Genomic DNA, 20,605 nt, shown 5'->3' on the forward strand with positions numbered 1-20,605 from the left:
GCCATCCTCTAGAAATAAGACAGGATTTTATTAAAAAGAAAGAAACCTTTTAGTCAACAATCAAGATATAGTTTTGATAGAAATCTTAAATTCTTCGTTTTTAGTTAAGGATTTTAGTCCTCTTCCCCCACCCCTTGTAATTGTAAGAACAGAGAATGGAGAATCCATATTCCCCCCCACCCCCCGTATGATGATTAGAAAATAAATGGTTCCCCAGACCAGTGTTAGAGGAAAAAAAATTTTCATGACACTTGTTAAAGAATGGCAAGGCAGACTTTATTCAGGACCATCATGATAGGTGTAGGGACCACTGCAATGGACTCAACTCAAAGTACAACAAGGAAAAGTGGGAATTTGTAGTCCAGCAGCAGAGTTGGGGGCGGAGGAGTGGTCAGTGAATAGAAATCACTAAGGGTAAGGGAAGATTCTGGCTAAACCAACCTAACAGGATTCTTGCTGAAAGGTAGGCCAGGGCGATCAGACAGAGTGTGAGATTTGGTTAAAATGATTTAGGATTCCTTACTAAAACTGGACAATGCAGAGACAATCACAGAAGCCCAAAAGTCAAGGCCTATTTCAGAAGTGAGTTCAGAGAAGCCTGAATAGAGTTTGGTCAAGGAGAGAATCTCTATCACTGGACTGTAGTGAACTGGGTCTCGGGAAAATCACAGGGTGCTTCTGGGTCTGTTGTGAAGCAGCTCCATGACCACAGACAGGTCATTTTATCTCTGGGCACCTGTAAAATGAAAGGTGTGTATTCACCTTCTTCCCAGCTTTAACATTTGGGGATTCCAGAAGGGGAGAAGAACGCTCATTCAGGCCTCATTTCCTCTTAAATAGAAGGATGGAGTTAGAGTTTGCAGGAAGTTAGAGGTTCAGCCACTAACTCTCTTCACTGACACTCTCCCCTCTTTGAACATCTGCTGGTCTTAAGGGTCACCATGAGGCATTCTTCCTGGCCACAGACATCTCTGTTTAGACTTTCCTGCACTATCCACCAGCAAAAAGAGTCTTTCATTTTGCTTCAAGCTTAACTGTAGGTCAGTTCAAATTCAAGTATATAATCTGACAATGCCTACACCTTTGTTTCTGGAACGAATCAGTAAACTTCGAGGGAGGAGGGTGAGAAGGGGAGCAAGTGGTAAATGCATGTGAGTGGGATCAATAGCTTCATTGACCTCATAAGTAGTCTATGAACTGAAAAGACAAAAATCTCCGCAGTCCCATTTCTCGATTGAAATTCTGTGGAAGGGCCTGGATTCATAGAGGCTAGAAAAATAGATGAGTGAAATGAACTTCTGATAAATGATTCTGACAGAACCAAAGGAATCATGTCTTGAATGCCCTCTTTCTTCACAAAGGCCATGACTTCCTCACACAGGTTGTTTCACTGACAAACATTCGCTCTACTCAGACACAGCTGAACCCCTCACATGTGAGAAGCCTCTTGCAATTGACTTTCTCAAGAGCACCACTTGGCTACCACACTTTTCTCTGAAGGGCAGGCAGCCTGCCTTTCCCTGGATGGACACAGCATGCTGCCTCTAAGAGGAGGTGGAATCCATTGTTCTCCTTCCCCCAGAGAGGTTTCTTGGGCTTTTAGCTTAATCAGTCTCCATTTCAAGAACTCAAGTTCTCTCTCCTCCTCATTTTCCCATCAATCCCCACAGCAAAACACATTCCTTTTCCAAATATCTCCAGCCTTTGATCACTGATCTTCCCATCAGCTGTCAGTGAGAGATCTATTAAATGTTTCAGTCTTGAAATCCTTCTGATGAAGAAAAATGAGAAATAAACTTGTGAAATAGCTCCTAGAACATTGATGTCTCTCAATTTTTTTTACTTTCTCCCTGCTCTGAGGCTTAGATATAGAATGGAGACTGGGTTTCAGTGACAGATGGCAGAGGATAATCTTTCATTTTGTCATAAGGTTAACCCTCAGAGGGGCTTGAAAAAGACCTTTCTGTTGGAAAATCAGTGGCTTCATATTTCCTTGCTTTTAATGGGGGTAGAAAAAGCATCTCCTTTCTGATTTTCAAGCTAGAGAACATGCCTTTCCTTTTAAGCTAACCCACCTCGAAAAATACTAAGTTGAGGCTTCCTTCTCCACTCTGTTTTATTTATGCTTTCTGTTAGTGCCTTGCGCATTTTAATTAATGATGATTTGACTGTGCTTGAGCCCTAACAATAAATAAGAAAATGGGACTATTAAAGATAATCCAATAAACAAACAGAAGAAAAGCTGTCTTCCAGTGTTATTTGTTGATATTTTTACAGAGGACAGAAGACTAAATGAAATACAACACTGAAATTAACTTTTAAGTTTGATAAAGACGATACATGTGATTTTAAAAATGTCTTTTAAATCTTATACTGGCTAAGAAATAACAGGTTTATATGCAGATGAAACATTTGTTTTATTCTCTGAACAAGTTCAGCCAAAGGGGGTTATGATTTAATCAGTGAACAATACTTGTACTAGGTGTTAGAACAAAGCAGAGAGAATATCACTGAGACCAGTAGCTTCTGATCTTAATTGGTAGAAGACAAAGAAGCCAAAGGCAAATTATCAACTGGGCAAGATCCTGGGTATTTCATGATTACCTAACAAAAAGGAGAGCTAAGATGGTTCCAAATATGAAAGGAAGCAGATGGTTAGTTTAGTTTGAAGGGAATGTTGAAGGAAGACAATCTTAACCTGGGCTGACGGCTGGACCAAGTCACAACATGCTCAGGTAAAAGTCCTCACATTTGGGCTTTGGGGAAAAGTTGTAAAAGGGCACAAGAACACATAAAGGAGTATGGGCCTTTATATGGCTTTGAATAATAGTGATGCCTGTTTTCCTTCATGTGGCTTTGCATAATGGTAATGATTGGAAAACATATATATGCTATATGTAGGAAAACCTGGATTCCATTATAATCCAGAACAGGGCCAAACCATTTTTGCACAATCTCTCCCAAACTGCCTTCCTACATCGAAAGTCTGACTCCAGAGAGGCTGAAGAGCAAGAACCCTGTCAACTAAAAAAAACTGCATAACCTAAAAGTTGAGAATTATGTTTTATTCGGGAACCTTACAAGGACTGTAGCCTGGAGAATCAGCTTCTCAGCTCTGACAGTCTGTTCCAAAGAGGTAAGGGAAGAGCCAGGATATATAGGTGTTTTTGCTGAGAAAAAAATGTAGTCAAACATCAAAAGATTACTGCTAATCACAAAAAAACAGACATCTCAGGTTAGTGATTTTAGTACTTTCCTGTGTATGGAAAGATGCAAGAGTCTGGATTTATTGAAATCATTCCCTTGATATGCATCTTAACTATCGAGGGCCATTATCCTGTTTTTCTCCATCCTGAATTCCCCTCAGGGTGCACCGTCAGGCGTGGCTACAAGGGCTGATGGCCCTATGGCCACAGCATCCCTTGTTTACTGAAATGGCAGGCAGCATTTTTTTGTCCACATCCCTTTGTAAGGAATGAGGGGGTGGAGAAGCTGGAAGGAGAGAAGACCAATGTTAAAACCTGGTTCTCTCACATCCCAAGCCAGTCCTATGACGAAGTAATTGCTTCTTCTACTCTGAAGGAACAGATACTTATCCCAGGCCCGGGGAATATTGGAATCATTATTTAAAAAGACAGGCAATCGAGGTAGCAACGAATAAGAAGGAAGAATTGGGGGGAAAGAAAAGCGCTTTAAAACCTGCAGCATGGGGTTTTCTCTAACAGACTGAGCATCACATCCCTGAAAGCTTTCTTTCTCTGAGCAGTGACCCAAGACTGGGGACACTCAACCTCCCATCTAAGTTTCATTACATAGTTGCCCGTTAAGAAAGGAGCTCACTCTTGGAACACAAGGACTTTTTTTTTTTTTTTTTTGCTTCTAGACAGAAATGCAATGAAGGACAACATCTTACCATGTAAAAATAAACTCTACATACTCATCCACACATCCTTCAAATCTTTGAAAATGATGAGTTTTCACAGAGAAACTGTTAGGAATAGTGGTTGGGATCTATAACATCATGGATCAATTTTGCTACGGGTGAAATTCTCTTTTGAGTGCTATCATAAGGACCTGGCTACCATTTCCCACATTCCCCCCCCCCCCCCACAAAATTAAAAAAAAAAAAATCTCCAAATAACTGGTTTACAAATTTTGGAACCCACCAAAGTGGAAACTATCTGTACTCATATTTAACAACGTTATAGGTACGGGTGACAGAAGTGAAGCAGACAGCAGCTCAGACTAACTCAGGAACAGAACATGACCCAAACCCATTTCCTCAAAAATAAATTAGAGGAAGATGATTCTTGAAAGACAAAGAGGCTGACCCTTGAGTTACTCAAGTAAAGTATTTAACATGATGTCTGTCCCATAGGAAGTGCTCAAGCAATCTTCATTAACAAAAAGGAGTCTTAGGACGCACCATCCCAGGGTGTGTCAGGAGAGTCGAGGATGGCCCCAAAAAAGGAGTAAAGAATTTTGAGGAGGTGACCATGCCCAGTCATCTCAGGTGATACAGAATCAATTAAGATGAGGATTGAGAAAGGGTCTCTATATCTGGCAAGGAGTTCATTAGTGACCTTGAAGATAACAATGAGTTATTGAGGTTGGAATCAGATTCCAGTGGGCTAAGAGAAAGAATGAAGGCATGAAGGGAAATTTTGCAGGAAGGGGAAATCAAGACAGATCAAGGTAAAGTTCTTTAGGATGGGGCAGAATTAAGCTAAGGAAACAGAGTTACTATGGTAACAATATAAAGAAACAATGGGGGACTTCCCTGGTGGCGTAGTGGTTAAGAATCCACCTGCCAATGCAGGGGACACGGGTTCGATCCCTGGTCCGGAAAGATCCCACATGCCGCGGAGCAACTAAGCCCGTGTGCCACAACTACTGAGCCCTCGTGCCACAACTACTGAAGCCCGTGCGCTTAGAGCCTGTGCTCCACAACAAGAGAAGCCACCGCAATGAGAAGCCTGTGCACCACAACGAAGAGTAGCCCCCGCTCACTGCAACTAGAGAAAGCCCGCGCACAGCAACGAAGACCCAACGCAGCCAAAAAAAAAAAAAAGACACAATGGTATTAAAAGTTGGTTGGAAGGGCTAATGCATTTAGTTCTACCATCATCTCAAGAATATATAAGCTTGGGACTTCCAAGGAATCAAAATCTGCAGTCTGGGTTTATGGTTCTGTAATGAATTTGCTATGCCAGCCTAGACAACTAATTCACTTTCCCTGGGTCTCAGTCCATCAGCAAATAATACCAAACATAAAGAGTGTATAATACTGTAGTCCATAACCATTACCATAAAAGTATGTGTATAGTAATGCATACATATATAATCTATATCAAGAAGATATAAAATGCTTTGAAAGTAAGAGTAGTAGACGGTGGTAAGGAAGTGCTAAGTGTTATTAGCAAAATGAGTGTTACAATGACTGCTACTATGTGCTACTCTCTACTGATGATATCATACATTCTGGTTTTTCAAATTTCAAATGCTGGGGCTATGGGACCTCGTTTATACAGGTCTAGGGAAAAATTGGTATTCTTACCAGTGTGTCATCTTTGAAGCAAAGGAGTGATTTTAGGAATAAAAAGTTCACAGTAGAAGCAGCAGAATAATAATGCCTCAATAATCAGTGAAATTATCTTGAGGTAATGAATGCTTCTAGGAGGCAGCAGGAGTGGGAGATGAGAGGAATTAAGTGATGAAAATGGCCTTAACTAGATTTTCCTATAATGGAGTTATGAAATAATCTGTATTATTTGGGTTAGTATACAGGGTAAAGATTTTAATTTTGGCCATGTAAAAATCTCTCTTCTCTGAAAGCATCTTTTATTTTGTAATTATCTTTTAAAAGAGCATTTGTGTCAGCTCTGGACATTCTTATTTTTATTCTTTTCAACTTATTTTTAACCTTCAGATAGTTACGCAAAAGCTAATGAAGTAGCAGAGTCACACCTAGTAAAGGAGAAATTGAGAACCAGTGGTGGAGGATGGTGAAAGGAAAGGCAGTGAGTCAAAATACCCTTCACTCCTTCCAAGGCTTCAATATAAACAATTTAATCACCAGCACTCTGATAGTACTGGGTGCTTTCATGTGCCAGCTTCTTACATGACCATTACCTATGAAATAGGTACTATCATCGTCCCACTTCTCAGATGAAAAAACTAAGACTTGAGCTCAGTTGGCCCAGGTCACACAGCTGGTGTGTGACGATACCAAGACACTCAAATCTAGACTCAACTGCACTCATGCTTTTAAACACTGTGCTGTCTGGCTTCCCTAGTGGATCCTAACTGTGGGTCACTGTGTATCGCTGGCATTGATGCACAGAGCCTTTTCCTACGGCCGGTCTCGGTGGCAGCTGGGCACTTTGCTCCCCCTGACTCACCCAGCAACAGCCTAATGTTTCCATTGCTGGCATCTTCCCAGTGCTGCCTGGAGTTGTGTTTCCTCGTATTTATTTTCCTTAATGGAAACTAGAAGCTAAGATTGTTAAATGCATTCAAATAGGGCTGTTTAGGGAAACAGACTTTTGAAGGCCTGTGAAGGCCATACCTTTTAAAAAGCGATCAGAAACCATTGTTTTCCCTCTGAAAATCAGAGAGAGGAGGGGGGAAGGAAGGAAAGAGAGAGAGAGAGAGAGCTGAGCAGCATACTATCGTATCCTTGTTCATCAAGAATGAGCTGCTGGGGGTCTTCCCTGGTGGCGCAGTGGTTGAGAATGGTTCGAGCCCTGGTCTGGGAAGATCCCACATGCCGCGGAGCAACTAGGCCCGTGAGCCACAACTACTGAGCCTGCGCGTCTGGAGCCCGTGCTCCGCAAGAAGAGAGGCCACGATAGTGAGAGGCCCGCGCTCCGCGATGAAGAGTGGCCCCCGCTTGCCGCAACTAGAGAAAGCCCTAGCACAGAAACGAAGACCCAACATAGCAATCAATCAATCGATCAATCTTTAAAAAAAAAAAAAAGAGCTGCTGGGCTTATTGCAAATACTAAAAATTTTTCTTGAAATTTGGGGGATAAATGTACATTTATTTTTATATAATCTTTAGCAAGATAAAAATTCTATGTAAAAATTTTAAAATATATTTTTTATTTTAGTGGAATTATCTGGTGTTTCTTATCACAGGTGAGATAATACAAAATTATTTAATGCAAAACAAGAAAAAAATTACATGTAAAAATTTTTAAATATGTTTTATTTTATTGAAATTATCTGGTGTTTCTTATCACAGGTGAGATAATACAAAATTATTTAATGCCAAGAAAAAAAACAAAAGAAAAAAGAATGGGTTCCTGGTATAGTAGAAATCAAGTTTGAGGAATTTCATCCCCCAAAGAAGGAAACCATTAACCAATATTTCCCCCATCTTTTTTAGGATATGTGAAATATCAGAAGAATAATTAGGAAGACTCTCACAGATGATACAGTGATTAAGAGGAGGGGACTCTGAAGTCAGATCAGCTGGGTTCAATTCTGGTTCCATCACTTACTAGCTGAGTGCCTCTTTATGTAGGTTACTTGACTTCTCTGAATGTTAGTTTTCTCATCTGTACAAGGGATAAGGATAATGCCAAATTCAACAGATAGCTGTGAATATTTAATATAATAATCTGTGTAAAGCTGCACGTAATAAATGCTAAATAAATAATAGCTATTTCTATATTAACTCAACTTGGAGAAGGAAGTTGTTATAGCTTCTGAGCTTTGTCATAGCAATTAGAACAAACTGGGTGGCTTAAAACAATAGAAGTGTATTTTCTCACAGTTCTGGAGCCAAAAGACCAAAACTGAGGTGTCAGCAGGGCTGTACTCCCTCTGGGGGCTCAAAGGGCGACTCCTTCCTTGCCTCTTCAAGCTTCTGGTGGCAATGGCGATCTTTGTGTCTACCTCACTCCAATCTCTGCCTCGTCCTCAATGGCCCTCTCTTCTGTGTGTCTTCTTCTCTCTCTTATAAGGACATTTGTCATTGGACTTAAGACCCATTTGGGTAATCCAGGATAATCTCATCTCAAGATCCTTAATTTAATTGCATCTGCAAAGATCCTTTTCCAAATAAGGTCACATTCACAGGATCCAGGTATTAGAAGGTGGACATATCGTTTTAGGGGCCACCATTCAACCCTCTACAAGTGTTAAGCACACCTTTCACTTCTCTTTCAACTTTATTTTTATTCCACTCTTATATTGTTTCCTAAATGCTAATGGTGCTGCCTTTTTTTTTAGGCCGTGCCATGTGGCTTTCCAGATCTTAGTTCCCTGACCAGGGATCGAACCCGTGCCCCCTGCAGTAGAAGCGCAGAGTCCTAACCACTGGACTGCCAGGGAATTCCCTAATGGTGCTGCCTTGACTCAAGAAACATTTATGAGCGTTAACTCTATGTTAAGTTCAGTGCCATGGAGGATAAAAAAATAAAGCATCTTGGACCACGAAGTAATGCAGATCAGAAATGATTGAGGCTATCAGAGAGGTACAGACAAAGGCACTGAAGAGTATGAGCAGTTACTTTGGAAGGGAGAGAGTAATTGAACCAGGTTATGAGTACAATATGGAAGCGTAGGGACAGGAAAATAACATTCTAAGTAGAAGAAACAGCAGGAGCAGTGGAATAGCATAGGATACGTATTTACAATAGCAAATGGTTTTTGCTTAGAAAGAGTCTACAAACTATGACCCGACCAGCCTGCCGTCTGTTTTCGTATGGCCCCCGATCTAAGGATGGTTTTTATATTTTTAAATGGCTGTGGGAAAAAACCCCAAAGATTGAAGAAGAGTTTTCAGCATGTACAAATTATATAAAGTTCAAATTTCTGGGTCCATAACTAAAGTTCTATTGAAATAACAGCTACACATTCATTTACATATTGTCTATGGCTTCTTTTGTACTATAATGGCAGATTTGAGTAGTTGTGACAGAGACCATAATGGCTAAAGAGCTTAAATATTTACTATCTGACTCTTTACAGAAAAAGCTTGTAGACGCCTGCTTTAGCAGAAGCATAAGGAGCCTAAAGGCGAATAGTGGAAGAAGAAAACCTGCTGGTTCGGGTTGCCCACTCAGCCCTTTGTAATAGCCCATATTCTTGACTTTGCCTCGTCTTTTTCTACCCATTTAGATATACTGTTCTAAATCTTACTCTCTCGAGGCTTTATGTGGTTATTTGCAAAACTGCCTGATAGCTAAGTTTGCAATTCTCTTTAAGCTGTGGTTGAAATAAAAGTTTAATGTATAACTTATTATACCTTGTAAGTAACATGTTTGCAATTTAGGAGAACCCAAGCCACAGAATTGCCCCCCTGGCATACTGGTGGGACACAGATACTGGCAAATATGAGCCTTTCTTCAACCTTCATGATGCACCATATAGGCAGCCAATTCTTCTACCAGCCAAAACCAAATTTATTTGGTTGTTAGTTTTATTTTCTGTTCAATTGGTTAAATTAGTAGTGGGACATTTTCTGCTAAACTGCCCCTTGGGGGAGGGAAAAATGGCAAGAATTACCTTGCAATAATCACCAACAATTGAGAGTTGAGTCTCTGTGCCCCCTTTAGTTAATAAGGCAGCCCTGGGTAGCAATCATTAAAATGGAGATTTTTCCATGAAGGAGAAAACAGCTCCCTGTTGAATTGGAATCTGTGGGTCTTCAATGGAACTCAAGACTATGCAGTAAAGATTTAAAGAGGGGGGAAAACAAAGGATCCAAACTGCACTCTGCAAAGAAATTTTTATATTTGTTCTTTACTTTCCCCACGAATTCCTAAATTGTTATGCTTACATGTATGTTCTTACATATAGCAAGAATAAAATAGGAAGGGGCATCATTTTGAAAAATTTTCCTATTCTCTCATTCTGCTTAACTAATCTTATTTATTTATTTAAATATAAATTGGTTCCTAGTCTAATTAAAAAATAACTTGACTCAGAGAAGGGCTGGGTCTTTGAAGGCAGAATGGAATAATGGAATATTATTCTGCCTTAAAAAGGGCAATTCTGCCATCTGTGACAGCAGAGATGAACCTTAAGAACATTATGCTAAATGAAATAAGCCAGTCACAGAATGAGGCAATGAACTCTCTCCTTGATAAAATAGTTGCATGCTCTCCCAGCCATGGTATTCTACTTTAGATTCAAATTGCACAGGAAGAGCTGTTTATTCTAACTTGGTCACATGCTCTCCCTAGGCTACAACTGATGGCCAGGGTGTTCTATTGTCACTTTATTAAACAGACTTTGAAGATAGGGTTCATGTCTATTTCATCCTGGAATTCTCTGAAGTACTTGCTCTAGTGCCTTGCACATAGCACATATGCAAATATTGGTTGAATGAATAACACAATGAAACACCAGCTCTTCGGGACTTATCTTGACCTTTATCTCTGTGCCTTATTTTGTAATTATAGCCTGTGGTTGTGTTGTTTCTGTGGCAGATTTAACCTAAGCATTATGTGGCAAAACCTTTTTTAAAAAGTTAAAGTTCAGGTTCAGAAATATGTATTATTAAACTAATTTTCAGACCTTCCCTCTTTATAATAAAAAATGAACAGAGAGTGTTCAGAAGGAACAAGACTATGATTTAAACCCAGATATACATAGTGTATTAAATAAATCAACAAAAGAAATTAATACAATTCATAGTTTATCATTCTGGGCTCGCTACATACTTTCATTCAACCTAGTAAATATTCTCAGTTTTCTTGAATTATAGCAAACCACAGCCCATAGATTAAAGCTGGTCCACTGCTTTTTTCATTGGAACATGACGATGCTCTTTTCCTTACTGTTTTGTCTGTGGCTGCTTTGGTACTACAATGGCAGAGTTGAGTACTCACAATAGCAATCCTGTGGCCGGCAACATTAAAATGTTTACTATCTGGATTTTGACAGAAATGTTTGCTGATTCCTGATTTAGACTCTACAACTCTCTTTACTGGCAATGTACTCTCAACAAAAAGCTCAAGAAACTACTCTCACCCTCTTTTCTCACTCCAATAGGAGAGGATTGTGATCTGAATCAAAGACAGGTGAAGGGCACACAGAGATTACAGTGGAGCTTTTGTTGGGAGGAGAAAGGAGCCAGACTCTTTTCCTATTCATGATTTATGCTGTACTGTATCCTGCTGTCTTTGGAGATAGATTGCAGAAACAAAGTGGGACCATGATGGGTACTGGGAAAGAGTCATGCAGTTGCTGAGGGCAGATTTAGGTTTAAGTTTCCAGAGAGAAAGGTCCAAGCAGCGTGTATGCAGTTTTCATGTGGCCCAGCCCAGCTGACCCAGGCCGGCACTGGGGCAGGGCTGGGAATAAAGAGTGAGCCTAAAATCAGCATAATCACCATGTCATTTTCTAGCTCTGTTCCATTATGGGAGACGTTAAAATATTACAAAGTTTCCTTCTCTCAGTGAACAGAAATTCTCTTCATTGGTATTGTTTCGTTCTTCTAGAGCCTTCTTTGTGATGTGGGCTGAATTGTGTGTCCTCCCCCCCGCCCCACCGCCCGGCAAATTCATATGTTGAAGTACTAATCTTCAGTACCTCAGAACATGGTATCTTCCTTGAAACTAGGGTCTTTAAAGAGGTAATTAAATTAAAATGAGGTTTTTAGAGTGACCCTAATCCAATCTGTCTGACGTCCTTGTAAGAAGAGGAAACTAGGACACAGACATACACAGAGGAAAGGCCACGTGAAGATACAAGAAGAAGACCATCCATAAGTCAAGGAGAGGACCCTCAGTGAGCCCTGCTAACTCCTTGATCTTGGATTTCTAGCCTCTAAAATTGTGAGAAAATAAATTTCTATTGTTTAAGCCACCTAGTCTGTGGTACTAGCAGACTAATACATTGAATACCACGTATCAACCTTCACATATGAGTAGACAACTATCATCTCTTCTGTTCACCTGTTAAATATCTCCTCTCCTCTCACACAGTTTGGTTTACTAACTGGGTACCATCTCTGGTATATTTAATTTTTTAAATATGTATAGGTTTTCCGAATGTTTCTATTTATTGGTTCAGCAATTCTACCTCCAGGAATTTTCTGTATTAAGGAAATCATTCTACAGAAGCACAGTGCTTTATGCACAAAGATTTGCATCCCAGTGATGCATTTTATTTTCTTCAGCTTAGAAAAATGGTCTATATATATACTACTTTACTTAATTTTTTTTTTTAAGGATTTTTTAAAAATTTATTTATTTATTCATTTATGGCTGTGTTGGGTCTTCGTTTCTGTGCGAGGGCTTCCTCTAGTTGTGACAAGCGGGGGCCACTCTTCATCGCTGTGCGCGGGCCTCTCACTATCGCGGCCTCTCGTTGCGGAGCACAGGCTCCAGACGCGCAGGCTCAGCAATTGTGGCTCACGGGCCCAGTTGCTCCGCGGCATGTGGGATCTTCCCGGACCAGGGCTCGAACCCGCGTCTCTTGCATTGGCAGGCAGATTCTCAACAACTGCGCCACCAGAGAAGCCCCTACTTTACTTATTTTACAAAAAAAGATTTTAACCCAAAGTACACGTCTGGCGAAATTTTCAAAAAATACGAAAATTTGTAAGTAAAAAGTAAAAATCTCCCCTTACGTTTCCCACAAACGCACTCTCCAGAGATAACTATGGGAGTGTATCAACTTCACTTATGATTATAAACATATACTCACACATATCTTTAAACAGAAATGGGAAAACTATTGTACATAATATTAGAATTTTTTCACTTATGATAGCATGGAGAGCTTCGTATGGTAATTCAATTCCTCATCCTTCCTTTGCTCACTGCCTTCATAACTCCTGTCCAGCTTTAAAGAGTCTGGTTTTTGTCTTCCTCTTCTTCCCTAGTGCTCTAAGTGTCCTTTCTTTAGGCGCTTATAGTGCCCTGAGCACAGTTAATTACCTTGCCCAACATATATGACCATAGTTAAGAATAATGGCTCTAGAAGTCAAACTGTCAGGGTTTGAATCCTAGTGTTTTCATTTCCTATGGCTGCTATAACAAGTTATCACAAACTTGTTCTGGGGATTAGGAGGTGGACATCTTCAAGGAGCTATTATTCTACCTAGAAATACCATCTTGTTAGCGAGATGTGCCTCAGTCTTTGACAGCTATTGAAAGAGTAGAGAGATTGTCCCTACTCATAAGGTTGCTAAGAGAATTCAATGAGTTCATTCATGTGAATAGTGCCTGGAACACAGTCTATGTTCAGTAGTGTTAGCTATTATAACCATACAGTTATCTATGTGCCTTATTTTCCCTATACTAGACTGCTAGTTCCTTGAAGAAAAGAACAGTATTATATATTATGTGCTCAATAAATGTTTGTTAAACTGAATTGCTCCACCTAAAAGACTATTATTTAGCCAGTAAAAATGACAGAGAATTTGAAATGTTATGAAAAACATCATCATATTTTGTTGTCATATTAAGTGACAAATGCAAAATAAAATATGCATAGACAATCACAGCTGTTTTAAATGTGCAGAACTAAAAATTATACATAAAAATACACTGGGAGGAAATATGCCCAAATGTTAACAGTTGGTGGTCTTGGAATGGTGGAATGATGGGTAATTTTTTTATTCCTATTTTTACTTTCAGACTTTATTGAGATTTATTTATTTATTTTTTTTTTGAGATTTATTTTTAAGATGTAAAAATAATTTACATCTGATTTACACACACATGCACACGCACGCTCACACACGCACACGCACGCTCACACACACTTCTTGCTTGTTAAACATTAGAGGTGACATTATACAGAGTCAGGACTCAGGTTTTGAGTTACTACCTGGGTTACAGTTCTGGTCCATCATTTAAGAGCCCTGAGTGCATGGAGGCAAGCTGCTGTTGTGAATGTTGTTATTGCTGTAGTTGTGTTTCTGCTTCACTGCCCTCACCTGAGAGCCAAGGAGAGTGATCCTCCACCCAGAGGGCTGCAGTGGTTCCAGTGAGATAATGCATGAAAACTCCCAGCACGTCACGTGACACAACAGACCCTGAATAAATGTTAGCTACTCTTCCCAGGGTTATGATTCCTGAGAGGATGATGCTGATCCGATCACACATTTAAAGAGTAATAAAGAGACATTTGTTCAGAGGAGGGAAGCAGAGAAAACTGAGAACAAAACCAGCTTGCTGGATCTCAGGATCTATAAGACTTATTTCATTTAAACCCCTCTTGTGTAAGGATGTACCAAATCTGATACTACAAGAATGTTTTTCAAACATTCTGTTTTTAGCAACAGAAATCCCCCCACCCCCCAAATCTCATGCAGGTCCCCCAGATTTAAAACAGATCAAAACCACTGCTCTGGTAAAATGGGGGTCAGGTCATGTGTTCTGAGCTCTACGTTGCTCTTACAGAGCTGAGGCTTCTCAGAGAATAATGTGGAAAATGCTCTTCCAGCATAAACCTAACTGATTCACAAATGGTACCTTGCCAGCTTCTTCTGGGAGAGGGGACATGGTGTCCCGGGTACTCTTGTGGTGTGAGGGGTAGCAGGAGGCAGAGGGTGCATTAGGAACAGCTGCACCCAGGCTCCTGAACTAGTTGGCGGGGCATTTATGCATGTCTCAAGCCTGTTCCTTAGGAGCTGTGCCCTTATTTGAGCCAGAACTACACAAAGGCATTGTCTTCAAACACTGGGGCTCCTCTTTCTTGACGGGCCCTTGTTTACCCATTCATCAGCAGGTGGTGGCTGGAACATTCCCCTTTGATTTTGTGGCTCAGGAGCAGCGGGCTAAAACCTAAGCTGAATAAACATCATATCATTTGGCACTGGCAGCATTCCTGGTAGCCCGGGTCAGGCGAGGTTTAAGGAGGATTAGGTTTAGATTAGAAAAGGGGCTGAGTTATTTTTTTCCCCTGTGGTCTCTCTTAAGTGCCTTAGGGTTTTGTAAGAGGAAAGTGGGCTGAGAGCCTGGGCTCATTTGCTCCAGAAATAAAAGTGGTGAGCTCGGTGTTCTTTTCTGGAAGACAGGGGTATGTTCTTCTCCCGAATATGGTTTCTCCCATGAGGGTCAAGAGCTCTCCGAATTTGCTCAGAGCTCTAGACCTTTTCTCTAGAAACCTGTGGGCCTTTGTGCGCGCGCGCCCACGTGGACGCACACACGGGCACGCCCACACCGGTGCGTGGACGCACACACGGGCACGCTCACACCGGTGCGCGCACGCGCGCGCACACACAATTTGACTTCTTCCCGGGGATTCCTGAAACACTCAGGCTAGAGGAATTTTAAGAGCCTACACAACTCACTGATGGGAGAGACCTCACTCTTCTCCAAGGTGAGCCTTGAGGGGTGGGGTGTTGTCCCGCCTGGTTGTCCTCCCCAGAGTGGCTCCTCGGTGACCACTGGCCGTGCGGCATGGCGAGCCCTTGCTGTCACAACGCCAGGTTTCCTTGGCAGTCCGGCCTTGGAGAGGCCGGCCAGGGGCTCTGGCACTTGCTCTTGTTTATAGCACAGAGGCTTGCTCCACTCCCTGGCGACGGCTTGCAAACCCACACTAGTGACACACAGGTTAGTGGGTAGTGGGGGAGGGGAGCAGTACCGCGGCGAACACCTTTTGAAGGCACACCTTCTCCTTAGGTCCCCGGGAAGATTGTCCTTTCACCCCGGCGTCTGCCAGCTCCGGCTTTGCTTCTGGGGCAATTGTGGTTGGCTCTGCCCTCCAGGGAAAGAAACTGCAGACTGAATTTTTCCTCTTTGTTCTTCTCTTTCTCAGTGGCGTCCTCCCCACCACCAGCATTTTTTTTTTTTAAGGGTGAGACTAACATGTTTTTTTCTCAAATAAATGGATGCCCCACTTACAGTTAAACACCAGAGTGCCCAGGCTGCCGTTTACTTGTTGTGTAACAGGAAGCAAGTCTCTTAACCTCTCTGAGCCTCAGTTTTAACCAGGGATTAAAACAATACCTGCGGTATGGGGCAGTCATGAAAAATCAACATGGGACAAGTTATTAGCAATTCTCTCACTCTAAGTGAATATTTGGGAATGGCTTTCCCTTAATGTTATAAGCAGATTCTTATCCTCCAATGGAACATGATTTTCTCTCTAGAAACAACCTTCTAGAGCCTGAAACGCAAGCCTAGGTTTTCTCTAATTTCGCACAGGGAATTTCCATTTGCCACTTCTAGGATGAGCAACTACTCAGGTGGCATCATTTTAGGGGCTGCTGAAGATTCGAATCCCAAATAGTACTCTTAGCGTGAAGGTAAGGGAACTTAGTGGTCCAACCTAGTCTACTGTGTAATAAATATATTTTAAAACATTCAAACTCTGCTTTTCATTTTTACACCACTGTCATGTAAGTGGAGAAGACCATTCTGGTTTCTATAAGAGTTAACATTTGAGCACTTTCCATGTCCTAGTAGATGTCCTAAGCACTTTAACTAGTTTAATCCTTGCCATAACACTCCAAATAGGTCCTATTATTATCATTTTATAAATGGAAACAGAGGCTCAGAGAGGTTAAGTAAATGGTCCAGGGTCACAGAGCTTGTAAGTATCAGAACTGGTGGTAAATCTTCAGCCTCCTGCTGCTTTGATCTCTCCAAATTTTTATGAGAATGTGTTGCCTCGCCTTACACTCCCTAAAATAATAATTTTCAGTTGAGAAGTTCATCCTTGCTCTCTTTGATAGGCCTGACAGTCTCCGCCTAGCAAAAATCTCAGATGGCTTAACGCTGACCAGAGCTTCAGATTTATTAACGCAGCCTTCACATTGTTTGTAAAGCTGCTGGATAATTTATTTTTTAACCTCCATGCTGAAGAAAATTATGTAAGTGCACACATGCTTCAGTGCTTATCAGTAAGGGGGGAAGAAGTAATAGTGTTTGTTTATATCATCCAAAATGTTTGCTACTAAACATAAGAAATAGTTGTGAAAGCCATACACAGACTCAGGTGGTGGAGCTTATAGAATTTACAGCATGATCGCCAGCTTATCCTCTCATTTTTCTTGAGCAAGTTTTGGATATGAACTAAACTTCTTTATGTGATTTTTTTTCTGATTATAAAAGTGATATATGTCCCTTGTAGGAAATTCAGAAAATATGGAAGAGTATAAAGAAGCCAGTAAAATAGGGCTAAATTTCTTAGTGTGTGATCTGGGCCCAGAACCAAAGCTCTTTTGGGTTTAGTGAATACCTGTGCAGTTATTTTTGTGAAGAACTACAGAGAAAAGCCCTTTGATTCTAGGGCAATTTTAAGGTATTTTACCATAAGTCATTTTAAAGCAATCAAGTGAGAAAAAAGAAAATTTTCTCTGCTTCTCATTGTTACAGATGAGTCTGTAGAGAATTGTTGAATGGGGGGAAAAGTAAGCTTATCACATCCCCAAATGCTGTGTATAATATGGCAGACTGGATTTTTGCTTTCTTTAAACATCCAAAATGATCTGGAATCTTGAGTTTCCAAAGCTGTGAGTTAAAAATATTTAACTAGAAATGTGATTTCCTGCTCTCCATTTCTCCCCATTTTCCTTCCTATTTATAAAAGATTAAAACACTATACTTTAAAAAAGAAAATTCACGAAAATCAAGTTTTCCATATTTGCAGTACTTAATGTTTACATCTCACCTGAATATGAGTCAAAGAATGAGTTACCCCCACATATATTTCTCTCTCACTATACTGGCCGTCAAATATTTTAAAATATTTAAAAGTTATTTTTATGCACTGCCTGCACGTAAACACATAATAGAAAAAGATCAGGCCATTTACTTATCCATGTTCTCAGATCAACTATCCTGAACTGATACTGTGTGTTCAGAATGTCTCCAGTGGTATATAAAAAATTAGGTAGATTGGAACCTTATTTTCTTCTTTGGTAGAGAGGAGTTGATTTCATTCTAAACAGCATCGCTTCCCATGTTGTCTATAGGCCTGGGTCCTGTAAAGCAATTAGTGTTTTCAAATTTACAGTACACAATTTCAGAGGCATTACTTGCTTGTGTAATCGCTTACTTATGTAATATTTATTTACTTATCACTTCACTTCATCTGAGAGCCTCAATGTGATTTGTAAATATTAACATATTGTAATTATGTTTCATCACAAGGAAAATATGATGTACAGTCATTAGTAGTTTTATACCATTATTAGCTTTGTAGTTGACCTAGAAAGCTGACATTTAGATTTGTGGTTGTGGCTTCTCTCTAACTTATAGTAAATCGTTCTTCTCTTTGTGTCAGTGATTTGCTACCATGTATTGAAAGAAGTCGGGATGATGCCACATTCCCAAGGGATACCAGAAGAACTCAATGTAAGTTTACTCTTTCTACTATAAGATTTTCAGTGTTTTGCCCTTAAGATGTTAGGAACATCTTTAACTAAGCACATGAGATTTAGGGTCTTCTAAATAACTGATATCACACTTCCTAGAGTGACCTTTGAAAACCAGCCAAACAAACAACCAAAAAGCTTAGTATTATCAGCACCGCATTCACCAGGATGAAAAACAATAAACGAGCAAACCAACGTTACTATGACACCTAGTTAGTCTGTCTGGGCTTGTGACCCTTCCCCTTTGCCTTTCCCTCTGAACCCTCTGAACGTTTTGCCCTTTTTCTTCCGAACTTCTTAGGATGGTGGAGCCCCATGTTGTGAATTATGATTTATAATCTCTTGTCTTGCGTTTATGACATTCTGCTTCTTTCCAACATGATTTATTGCTGACCTTGTTTTTAACATTTGGACATAATGCTTTTATATTTCAAAGCTGAACATTGATCTTTGTGTGTTATGTTTGGTTAATCTTGAGCAATGGATCTGGAGAACCACAGATGAGAAGCAGTAACAAAAAAAAAAAAAGGTCCCAGAAATGCAGTAGTAGCTGCTATGGTTCAACAGCAGGGATGTGAAAGCTGCAATGCACACAGCCACTCAGAGTAGGAACTTGTTTGGACTGTAAATCTGAGTAACTCCCTGACCCAGTAATACTTTCCAGGGCCTCTGAGTCTAGGATAAGGATCATCTTTGACTTTATAGTGACTAACAATGTCTGCTTTTCCAAAAGAATGACGAAGGATGGAAGGGGAAGGCACTATTATCTACTTTTAATTATACATTTTTCCTAGCAATATGCTAATTTAATAAACAAATACCTGAATATAGCTCAACATGTCAATAATATTAGTCATGTGCATGTTAGCATGTTTAAATGTTGATAACTGTATCATTCTAGCCATTTGGGTTTGCAAACTTATAATACAGATGTGCCCCCATGAGGACATACTGAGATGGTCTTCTCAAATTTTTCAATTTTACACTTAAATTAATATTAAAAGAAGTAATTACATTATAAAATTAGTTTCCCAAAAGTCTTCTGAGTCCAGGTTCTTACTGTCCTGGAAGGTGGCAATTATTGGTCTTGGATCTTAGACACTGTAATTTTCATTAAGGCTAATTCTTTTAATTGCTTGGTGATCCATCCTTACACTGAATAACCCACTTTCTAGGATACCTTCTTTATAAGTAATGGAAGTTCCTATTGAAGCAATCTAAGACTGGCATTTTATAAATTATTATTATTCTTGGGCAGTCCTCAGTAGAAGTAAAGTGACCGTTTTTCTTCCTTTGTTCCTTCCTTCCTGATTTACACTCTAGTTAAAAGGAAATATTTGAATCCTGTACAGAAACCATGTGGCTAGCAAGTCAGTATTCTGTTACCAAAGCTTATGTCTTATCTTTACCTGGTTGGAGATCCACCAAACTCTACCAGATAAGGGCCTCTGAAGAATATCTTTTGGAAAAAGCACAAGCATTAGATTTAGATGCATCCCTATCAAAATATGTCTCTGCCATGTAACTTACCATGTGACCTTGGACAAGTTAACACATGTGTAAAAGGAAGAAAACAATAGCAAACTCGTAGAAGGATTAAATTAGATAAAAGTATAAGTTAAGTACCTAAAATTATGCTTTCTACTTGCTAGACATAGACCTGAGGTAGTGAACTAATCTGTAAAATGTTCTTAAAACTCTCATTAAATCTCCTTTCTCATAATTCTCTGCAGAAGCTTATGAAAAACAGTAAGCTTTTCCTTATGTAAGAATAATCCCACCTTTCAAAAAGAAAATTGCCACTTTCTCTGTACCAACAGTTATTCCTTATTCATCTTACTTGTACAATCAGAGAAGTATACAATGATTGAAACAGATGAAGAGAAATCAAGAGCTGTCCTTACTCAGGTTGGCCACAGTTGACAATGAAATTTCAAAGAGGAATAATATTGTAAGCAGAATGAATTAGAAGATTGAACTGCAAAAGATCTAGAAAGATAAGAAGCCATATAGATACAGCATCTGAAAAATGTAAGATGAAATTCAAGCAAGGTGTTCTAATGTATTGGAAAATGGAAGGGGTTGCTGGACCAACCCCTTGAATCACTTAACCTTAGAAGTAATTATGAAGGAAAAATCCATTCGAAGAAGATAAGTTCAAAAGAGGCACTGAAAAAAATGTGATTAATCCTATCAAAAACAGTTGGTAGGGGGGATCAGAATAATAATAAGACTTAACCATTTCACGAAGACCTTTTGTGCATGCCATCTCTGTTTCTCAGAGCAGCCTTGGAAGAGGGGAACCTCACTTAT

The 20,605-nt window shown here is 40.0% G+C and overlaps 1 long non-coding RNA gene across 3 annotated transcripts in view; it reads left to right on the forward strand.

Moving 5' to 3' along the window:
- Nucleotides 1–13,638: 13,638 nt before the first annotated feature.
- The window catches only part of LOC309664987, a 121,725-nt gene continuing 114,758 nt past the window's right edge, over nt 13,639–20,605 (forward strand). For 2 of the 3 annotated variants that reach the window (XR_014266121.1, XR_014266122.1), the window contains exons 1-2: nt 13,639–15,291; nt 18,202–18,272. This is a non-coding gene — a long non-coding RNA (uncharacterized lncRNA). The other variant, XR_014266123.1, reaches the window with a different exon arrangement.

Source organism: Balaenoptera physalus (genome assembly GCF_965194825.1).
Source record: "Balaenoptera physalus genome assembly, chromosome: 7".
NCBI classification, from domain to species: Eukaryota; Metazoa; Chordata; class Mammalia; order Artiodactyla; family Balaenopteridae; genus Balaenoptera; species Balaenoptera physalus.